General features: G+C 33.2%; 1 pseudogene across 1 annotated transcript; it reads right to left on the minus strand.

Annotated features, from left to right (window-relative positions):
- Positions 1-1335: 1335 nt before the first annotated feature.
- On the minus strand, positions 1336-10134 carry LOC111810496 (beta-amyrin 11-oxidase-like; annotated as a pseudogene). Its single transcript, XR_015411654.1, has 8 exons — positions 9999-10134; positions 4881-5395; positions 3821-4087; positions 3045-3133; positions 2893-2971; positions 2720-2826; positions 1808-1929; positions 1336-1556 (listed from the first exon to the last, which is right to left on the minus strand). The product of XR_015411654.1 is annotated as a beta-amyrin 11-oxidase-like (transcript).
- Positions 10135-11332: the final 1198 nt, after the last annotated feature.

Genomic DNA, 11332 nt, shown 5'->3' on the forward strand with positions numbered 1-11332 from the left:
GAAATAAATCTTCTAGGATAGAGATGGGTTGAATTATGAGTTGTAATATATTTTCTTTATTCAAGAACAGTTAAGGGGTCGTTTTCTTCCTATAAATAAAAGAGTGTCAACGATGATATTGGTAAAGAAGTAGCTGCGATGGCTATTCGTTATGCTTGGAATGAAAGAAAGTTCAATGAATAATTTTAAATTCTTTAGTTTCAATGTGAAGAAATTATTTTTAATTGCTTACTTACGTTGGAATGAAAAAGATTTGAAATTATTGTGATTTAAGATTTCTATGCCTTTGTTTATTTCATGTCATTTTCCTTGATTAAATTTAAGTTTTTCCCATTTTGTCTTTTGTCATAATTTTGAAAAGTTTTATAAATTTTTTTAATTCAACCGAAATTTAATGTAACTCAACCCATTTCAAACATAAAATATCAACATTAGATTGGCTAAGATGGATTAGGTCATTTATTCAATTTTTTTTTTCATAAGATCAAAATATTAAATAGGAACAAGTAATCTCTGCAATGGTATGATATTATCCACTCTACGCATAAGTTCTCGTGACTTCACTTTTGGTTTTTCTAAAAGAGATCATACTAATTGAAATAATATCCCTTAGTATATCCATGATATTCCTGTTCGTGAGTCAACTTGGGATTCCAATAATTTTGAATAACTTGAGCTTTTTTTCTGTAGAGAAAAAGGGAGAGAATCCGAGAAAAATTGATTTACTTGAAGACTTCTCGACTTCTTATCGTGGAAAAGGGATCCAAGAAGCAAATAATGCAGATGATGGTGAGGTTGATAGTATAAGGTTCTCCACCACTTTCAATTTTTCAATTTGATCCGGTTCATTTATTCGCCGAGCTATTTATTCAATCTAATTCATTCGTTCACAAAGGGACAAATAGTCAATTTAAAAAGAATTTATTGTCAACATCCGAAGAACTTGCATCAATATTTCAGTTTCAATTCAAATATGGATTAGATTCACACTTCATGTTCTGAGAAATATTTACCATCCGAGAAGAGAAAAAAGTAGGTGAATATGTCTAAGTTGAAAATGTTTTTAAGATTCTAAACAATGATGTGAGCGGTGAATATGGAGAAGAACTTCTTCCAAATAAGGTAAAGGTCGATGTGTTCTAAAACGGAATTCATGAAGTTGATACGTATTGTTAAATCTAGAATATGAAAACAATAAACACCTCGACATGATGTCCAAAGGACATAAAATGTTCATAGATGAAGGAAATGTAGCAAAAATATCTAGTTCTTACCTTGAAAAGTTTTGTACAAAAATAAATTCTTTCATGATTATAGTAATAACAAAGTATTAATTATTAAATTTTGATGAGTACATAAGTACACATATACAAACAAACATATACCATATTTTAAAAGCTTAATACAATCATAAAGTTCATTTGTTGGGATAAATAAGATTGAGAAGCACTTGTAGTCGTTGTCATGCAGTTTTCAGCACTCTTGCCAAGCATTTGTCTTTGGGATAAGGAATTGGTAGATAAGTCAACTGGCATTGTGGATCATATCGCTCGATCCTACATTCACGAAACACGTATATATCAACGATATATCGTGAAAAAATTAGGGTATGTTCGATAATGCTCCTATTTTATGAACTCTGTACTCAAGAATCATTTGGTTACTAGTTCTTGTTTTTCATTTTTTCAAAACATTTTTTTCTATTAAAAACGGAATGAGGAACATAAAAAGGTCACCGAACACGTCCTTAAAAGCTTATATTTAGTTGTGTTAAAAGTTTATAGAAGAAACGTTGGAGCAAACTCACTTGTAATTGAGTAGAAAATAGTGAAGGAAAATTGAGATCTCGAGCTTGGCAAGATCACGTCCAGGGCACATCCTGACTCCTAATCCGAACGGGGTAAACGCACCTGGGTTGCCTATAAAATTCTGTTCAACATAAATAATCAAATGGTAAGAAATAACATTAATGGTTATAAATAATCACTCTACTAACATAACAACGTACCACAAAAATACATGTTTAGTCTCAAAATGTTACATTTTTATTTTTCAGTTTTGAGTTTAGTTTCAATTTTCGTCATTAAATTTTAAAACATTACATCTTTACCTTGGAATTATGAGTTCAATTTTCATTTGGTTCATAAAATTCGAGATCTTACACTTTCATTCATTAATTTTCAGCTATGCTCACTTTAACCATCCACATCATAACTATTTTAAACTAATTAATCTAAAATCGAAGACTTGACACTAAAAATGAGCATTATTTACTAATGAGTAAAAGTGTAAAATCTGGAGCGTACCCAAAAAAAAATTAAAGGGTGAAAATGCAATATCTTGAAATCTAAGAACCAAATGAAAACTAAACTAGGTAAAATTGTAACCTTTTGAAATTGAAGGATCAAATAGAAATTGTATTAAAAACTTAGTATCAGATTCCACATCGGTTGAAGAGAGCAACGAAACATTTTTTATAAGAATGGGGAAACCACTCTCTAGCAGATGCGTTCTAAAATTTTGAGACTGACACCCATACATAACGAGTCAAAGAGAACAATATCTACCAAGAATGGACTTGATATGTTATACTTAATGACTAAAATGATATTCTTTCTCCTTTCTATTAGTTTAGGCCTATATTTATTGGATGTAGACTATGATTTTAAGTAACAAAAATAATAATAAAGGTTAGGAAATATGGAAAATGATTGCATACATCCCATCTTGATGGATTGAAGTCTTGTGGGGAAGGATGTAGCTCTTCATCCATGTAAAGCTCTCGAAGCCAAAGTATGACTTTCCATCCTTTTGGTATAAGTTTACCTAAAACATGATTAAGATCGATCAAAGATCATAATTCAAAGAGAGCTTTCTTTGTTGATGACTAACCATTGATATTAACGTCAGTTGTTGTCTCACGAAAAGTAGCAAATATAACACCACTAAGACGAAGCGTCTCATCTATTACCTGGATATTACAATATCTTAGATATGCAATTTATTTAAACATCGTAGCTAAAATTGAAGATAAAAATATTTACTTGAAAAAGAAATTTCATTTGTTTAAATTCAGCGAGATTTATACCTTTTGTGTTGAAGGTCTTCGACTAATGCTATCTTCTTATTCTTCCTCAAACAAATTAATCTTAAAAATTACCATCAAAATCATAAAATCTTGGATGAATGAAAATGATATTAGAAAGAACTATATGACAATATTGTTGTAATATCTTAAATTTCACTTGGCTTTTTGAAGGGATTAAGATTTATATGAACATAAATCTACATAAATGAACCAATTCTAGTCTTTCTTGTTTGTTTCTTGTTCTAAAACTTGTAGCTTAATTAACTTTTAGAAACAAAAATAGAAAATAAAATCGAAGTAGATTGCCACAAAAGACCCCACAAATCAGATTAGGATTCAGAATTTTGATAAGACAACTAATGACCCCAATATTTAGTTGCATTTAGTAGGACATGATAAAATTCCCTAATCGTCTTGAAATTTTTTAGCAAGTTTTTCCTCAATCATATGTCAGTAGGAAAATTTTGGAGAGGAGTGTTAAAATATCATCACTCGTCCAATAGGGTCAAGTCCAAAAATTGTATTAACCCATTTTATATGCATTTTATGAAATAATCTAGTATTTCAGGAACAAAGATATCTAGATATTTAAGAAACGAGTCAAATATTCTTGTATCAAACCACAAACGCATTCGAGAGAAAATTAATACGCAAAACTTAGAAAAATAAAGACATCATAAGATTGAGAGAAATGAATGCAATTAACAAGTTAGAAAATTAAAGAACTCTAACCTTGGCCTTTTGGAATATATGTGGATGATCTGTAAGAAATATAATTGCCCACATTGTAGTGAAAGCTGAAGTTTCCTGGCCTGCAAATAACTTACCAAAAATCAAATCTGCAATGGTCTCATTATCCATCCCTTCTCCATCTTCATCTTCCACTTCTATCATCAAATCCATCATATCTTGTGCTTCCCAACTTTCCCCTTTGCTTTTCTTCATCAACCTCTTCTCATTCACAATAGATAGAAGTATTTCATACAATCTTTTTCAAGCCTGTATTCATACATTTATTTTCGTATGGGACCCCACGTTGGTTGGGGAGGGGAACAAGACATGTCTTATATGGATGTGGAAACTTCTCCCTAACAGACGCATTTTAAAACCGTGAGGTTGACGGTGATACGTAACAGACCAAAGCGGACAATATTTGCTCGTGGTGGGCTTGGACCGTTACAAATGGTATCAGAGCTAGACACCGGGCGGTGAGTCAGCGAGAATGCTGGGCTCGGAGGGGGTGGATTGTGAGATCCCACATTAGTTGGAGAGGGAAACAAAATATTCCTTATAAGAGTGTGGAAACCTCTCCCTAGCATACACATTTTAATACTATGAGGTTTACGGCGATTCGTAACGGGTCAAAGTGGACAATATCTACTAGCGATGGGCTTAGGCTATTATAAATGATATCAGAACTACACACTGACCGGTGTGCCAGTGAGGACGCTGGGCCGCAATGGGAATAGATTGTGAGATCCCGGGGAACAAAACATTCCGTATAAGAGTGCGAAAATCTCTTCCTAGTAGATATGTTTTAAAATCGTGAGGCTGACGGATTGCAAAAGATTTGCTTAAAAAATACTGAAATTTTTTCAAAAGTTGCAATTCATAAACGGATCACCTAAACATCATAGGTTCGAAAGTATTTTTGAGTTAGGACATATACGATTGAGATTTGAATCTATAATTCTTAGTAGATAGTATAATGCTTTAGCTTATTGAACAGTGTTCTAATTGTTAAACAACACTCGTCCTCTAATATACATATTTAGAAGGAAAAAGTGGTTACCTTGAGAGATTTATGGAAGCAGAAGCCAGGAAAGTTGATAGGCAAAGAGAAGAACCCAAGTGAAATATCATTATACAAAGCCTCCATTTCTTTTGTGGTAAAGTCTATGGAAGTTGAACCCATAAAAATGTTGAAGGTATGCTCTTTTATCTCTGTCAACAGCTTCAATGGCTTCTCCACACTTGACCATTCCTCCAACCCACTGATCACTGTGTGTTCAATATGATCGATGTACATCTCGAGCGCAGCGTGGATGCTGATCGGCACCGTTGTCACCCATCGGAGCTTCCGGTGCTCCGCCTTCGAGGCTCGGTGCAGCGTATTTCTACCAAATAACGTTTGGATGTTGGCGGGATAATCAGGAACAAATATGGTTTCATCGCTTAGTACTTGGCGACAGATTTCAGGTTTGCAGACAAGTATGCTTGCTCTCCCAAAAATGTGTGTCTTCTACATGTCAACTTTCCCATAAAGATTAAGGTTAAAACTCTCTTGTACACCCCATTCATTTATAACTACACAATACAGACGTGTTTGGATTGGATTCACTCCTAAAACACTTATGTGTCGGGTCGTAGGTTAAAATTAGAAGATTAGTGTTTGTTTGATTTTTTAAAAATATGTTACTTCAACTATTCTAATAAAATTTAAAAAAAAAAACAGACGAAGGGTAGTTTTCTTCCTATATTTCTAGCATACACCAACATATATATTCAATAAAATGACCTTGTCATGTTGGTAAATATTTATTTATTTATTTCCTAGAACTATTTGAGTCAGAATCGAACCTAACTCAATGTAGAGGGTCGGCTCTAGCCATTAATATAATTACCCTGCTTACTAACTTTGATCATTGTTGAGACACGGTCAATTCGAAGTGTGAGGCCTACTAAAGCAAAGGAGATAAGAAAAAGATGGGAAACTTTGACCCACTTTCCCTTTCCCCTCGATTCTAGTTCAAAAAGGGGTGAACCTAAAAGAAAAGATAAACCGAGCAAAAGAAAAGAATTACTTAATTGAATTAAAACTCAATTTCAATATATATTCTTACAACGTTTACTTGCAACACCAAAAAAAAGTTAGGTGACTCTCAAGTATCATATTCCTTTCTCTCATACACATTTATCTAATTATCAAACAAGTTTGAACTTGTTCGTCCTTTCATTTTGTTTATTTCTAAACTTTGTAGTTTTATTTACCAAAAAAAAATAATAATAAATAAATAAATAAAATAAATGTGTAGTAAAAAACAAAGAGTGAAAAAAAAGTGTAGTAAAAAAAAACAAAAAGTTAAAAAAAAAAAAAGGTAATGTATAAAAAAAAATTATTTGATTACAAGTTTTAACTTTGTGATGAAAGTGATTGTTGGATGACATGTGATATAGATCTTAATATTAACCATTTATTTTCATGAGGTGCAAGGGTAAGTCTCTTAGACTTCCCATTGATACCATTTAAAAAATAGGCTAATTGTCCATTCGCCTAGAGGAAGAGATAATAAAAAGTTTATACCGTCCCACAAACCTTATAAAGAATGTTTGGTTCCTTTCTAGATCTCACAATCCACTTTTTTGGGGGTCCAACGCACTCATTGGTACACTGTTCGGTGTCTGGTTTTGATACTATTTGTTCACAATCCACCCCTTGGTGGGCTCAACGTCCTCACTAGCACACTGTCTGGTGTCTGACTCTAATATCATTTGTTCACAATCCACTCCTTTAGGAGGCCCAACATTCTCACTGACACACTCCCTAGTATTTGGCTCTTGTACCATTTGTAACAGCCTAAAGCCCACCTCTAGTAGATACTGTCGTCTTCGAACTTTCCCCTTGTAACAGCCCAAAGCCCACCTCTAGTAGATATTCTTGTCTTTAGACTTTCCTTTAATTAACCAATTTGGGACTCCAACAATCCTCTCCTCGAATCAAACACACAATTCAGTCTCTCCTTAGACAATTATTTATCCGTCTAAAACTATCTAGACGACTTCTCTTCTCTAGAGCATATTGTTAGTCCAATAAAACTCCATCACAGACTACACGTATTAGATTTACGACCTTTTTTTTTGTTTGAACCCCGTTCGAAGCCCAACTTTTACGTGTGGAGAAAATTGGAGCCCAAAACAATAAAGATCGAATTCCATTAATTGGCCCAATTTTTTCTCATTTGAGAGTCCATTTATAGGCGTCGTGACGCTCCAAATAGTGTCTCAACGCTTGCCTCTTTAGAATTTAGATAGCAAATTATGCTTCTAATTCGTTGTATTTGGTCTTTATATGCACAAATATGGTTTGAAATAGCCTTAAACGTGTCATTGTAAATACAAACATAAGCATATAATTGGTTAGACATATATATAGCTTAGGTTAGAATTTCTACTAGGATATGAAATCCGGATTCGACATATGATGGCTCTGACATTTCTCTACATCCCAACAATATAGTCAAGTTATTTATTTGTCTTAATTGCTCCTGAGAGTGAAGACTATTTCAACAAACCAATTCATGTTCTTTTAACATGTTTTGTCCTCACTGACATAGCTTTTCAAGAAATTCTTAAGTTTTGAGTTTTTATGTTTGAGCCACCAAAAAGAGATGTACGCTATTAGCATACGTAGTAACTATCAAGTTCGTTTGGTAAGGCGATCATGCTACAAGAAGTGTTAGAGGTCATCAAGTGTTATATATGGATTTCAAATCCTAGGCATGAGAAATTATAGCTGGTATCAGAGCCGAAAATCCAAGTATAAATCTTAGGCATGAGAAATTATAGTTGGTATCAGAGTCGAATCTCTCTCAGTAAGATGTGATTTGGAGACGAACCAAGGTGGAAGCTAGTGGGCATGTGAGGCTCGAGCAAAGGAACGATAAATAAATGAACCGAAACTACATTCAAATTATAAGAGTGATTCTAGCCATATAAAATTATTGTTAAGAAATAATTACAAGAATTGATAGTTACTATCTATACCAACAAACCATACATTCTTTTTTAGTAGTTCAACTAAAAAAACTCCAAAATTAAGCTTGACTTTCTTTTAGATCTAGGAAACAACTCTCGTAGATCTTTTTACTTTTTGGAAGATACATGAGCAAAACAATCAACCTATTGATATTTGAAGAGCCAAAAGATTCTTCGAATGTATCATTTCTGGGTCCAATAAAATTCATAGGGATAGGAAGAAACCCTGTCAAATAGAGATTTTTTCTTTCGATCGATCATCTTTCGATTTGATCGTGAAATATCGATTGCATGATGAACCTTGTGAATTGATGTGATGAAGACAGAGCATCTTAAAGAACTCATGTTGGTAATGTGATCATGTCGCAAGGGAATGTCGAAGTCATCGAATCCAAATTCTAAATCTCATTGTCAAACTTGAACGTGAGACATTTAATAAACATCATCCTTTGTCATATGATTTTCTCTGTTAATAATGTGACTTTGAAAGGACTAATGATGGTATAGGAGTATACAGGGCAAACACATTATCACATACACATGAGCTCTTACAACTTTAGAAACAAATTAAATATCATCTTTTGTGGGGATGACCCAACTCAACAGTTCATCCTCCTCCTATCACACCAAATATCAAGAATTTTTAAAACAATTATATAGAGGCTAAGGTCTAGAGAATATCACTATTGTGTTTTAATAATGCCTTCAAACTTTAAAAAAAATATTTGAATGTAAATTATAAATAATTTATTTCAAAAATATACTTATACTTTCAAAATTTTCATAAACACGGTTAAGTTTTAAAAAATAAATTCATAAATATATAAGGGTGTTCAAAAAATTCGATGACCCAAAAAACCTGATCGATCGAACTCATCTCGAATGGTTTGAGTTGAATTATAAACTTATTTGAGTTGGGTTGAGTTCAAATAAATAAATAAATAATTTGTGTATTTGATTAGTTCATTCGTTGCCCTAAAGATCGTGTTTGTATTTATGGTTGGGTTCATTATTTAACCACGGTTGTTTGTATTGAAAATTTTACAACGAACAATTGAGTTGGATTTAAAAAATGTCTCAATCCAACCCTATCCAATCCACAAAAAAAAACCCTAAAAGTATACTTATCGCTGATGTTTGAAGAAAACTGATAGTACTTCACAAATACCCGAACATATATCGTTAATACCTCATTATATAATAAAATAAAATAAAGAAAACTAGGTCCTTCTACTACTTTTGATGCATCATTCATAATTCAACTTAGAGCAAGCATCCGTCTTTTTCTATGTTTTTTAATCCAATGGTAAGGAATTTGTAACCAAATACCATTTATATTATGCTTTGAATGCTTTGTCACAATCATATAAAAAAATTTTCTTCGATTAAAGATTTGACATTGATATATGGGTAGCCAATATTTCTTCTCGAAATTTCATATGATAATGTCAAAAACTATGGACAATTATAGGATTATAAACAATCATAGTAGTGTTAGTTTTGTAAACTAATTGAGAATAATGAGTATGTTGATTTCAATGAAGATTTTTTTCTTCTTGGATATCAAATTTCAACAAAGTTCAAGAGTTAAAAGAAAAAAAAAACTCTTTCAAAATCAATATTAAGCTCTCGATTACATTTTCGATTTGATATAATATTTAGGTTGTTCTCAATGTTCATTTAAATTTAAAGATGATAAAAGATCGTGTGAAAATGTAGATAGAAATAGTAGATATTGTCCGCTTTGATCTGTTATGTATCGCCGTGAACCTAACAGCTTTAAACGCGTCGACTAGAGAGAGGATTCCACACCCTTATAAGGAATGTTTCGTTTCTTTCTCCAACCGATGTGGGATCTCATAATCTGCCCCCTTGGGAGCCCAATGTCACGGTCCTACATTTTAGACCGTGTGACATCGTGATCTTGACACGCTCACGACTAACCTTAAGGGGAATTAAGCCCCATATATATTTTTCGCCCCGGCTTTGTGGCTTTGTCGGACCTTAGGCGAGGTTTGTCTTCGCCAATCGAACATCGCTTGTGTGGAATCCAAGCTTGTTCAACCACACACGCCGCCTGTGCGTGCATGTTCAACCGTCTGCGACACATTCAACTTGCCTCTACACTAGGCCAAATCATTCGGTTCGACCTTGCCTCTGCTCGGGCCAAGATCTCTCAATGCAACGCCGCATCTCATCTTGTCATCTCGATCCCCATCAACAAGGTCCATATATCTTGACGCCATCCCGAGTCTCGGGATGTCGTCGGCCATCATAACTCGCTCGGTCATGCCATCGAGAATGGGCTCGCGTGTCGTTCATCTCATCCGGACTTCTCGAACATCCATCCATCCAGGTTCTATCGAGGCATTGGCCCTCCCATGCCCATTCTCGATGGCATGACCGACCGAGTTATGATGGCCGACGACATCCCGAGACTCAGGATGGTGTCAAGACATATGGACCCCATCGATGGGGATCGAGATGAAAACGGTGTGACATTTGTTTCTCTCTCCAACTTTTGTGGGATATCACAAAAATAAAAACGATTTTCACCTTGCATGCAATGTGTACACATATTTTTGTCGGTATAGTCTTAAAAATAGATGGTGAAGCATAGATTATGGAAAAAAGATATGAAGATAGAGAAAAGGAATATAGTCAAGAGTACCAATCATATGTTTGCAAACCAAGTAGGGTCATAAATTGTGGAATGACCTAATTGAAAAGAAATATATAACCCAATGGGGACAAGCATGTATGATGCTTGTTTCCTCCAACTAGGAGGAATAGAAAGGTCTATGTCTACCATAACAAAAGTTACATCATTCGTGATTGTACTTTTTTTTTATTTTTTTTTTTATAAGCTAACAATCAAGATCTTTATTTATTTATTTATTTATATATATATAGTTAGTAGGGGATTGGATTTTCAATTTTATAACCAATAGTTTTTTTAGGTAATCAAAATTTTTAAAATTAATTGATATATTACATATAAATTTGAAATTTTTGTATAAGAAGTTTGAAGTTTTCAATTTTGTGTTTAATAAATTTGTGAATTAAAAAATATTGACTCGATGGGGTATTTGTGGCTATATTGGGTCTGGTAAAGACATTTGGTAGAATAACGTTAATGGTTGGAGTTATAAATTTTTCAACACAAATGACTCTTATTAAATAATGAATCCCAACCCTACTCAACTATAAAAAAAATTTAGTTCAGTTGGTTCTCGTTGTTAGGGTCATTTATTTAAATTTTTTTGTTTCGAGTTACCTAAAATGTTAGTTTGAAAAACATATGTATACTCATTTTCAAACATTTAATTAAAATTTACCACTCAATTTCAGTATATATTTACCTTCCCATATATATATACTTATATGTATATATAATTGTTTCAGTTCAATTCAACCTAATATAGTTTTCGGAGAATAAGAAATCAGAGTCAGAAATGTCAAATGTCAAATGTGCACAATGCAAGTCCA

This window comes from Cucurbita pepo, chromosome 14 (assembly GCF_057944985.1).
Source record: "Cucurbita pepo subsp. pepo isolate OVF chromosome 14, ASM5794498v1, whole genome shotgun sequence".
In the NCBI taxonomy this organism is placed as follows: domain Eukaryota; kingdom Viridiplantae; phylum Streptophyta; class Magnoliopsida; order Cucurbitales; family Cucurbitaceae; genus Cucurbita; species Cucurbita pepo.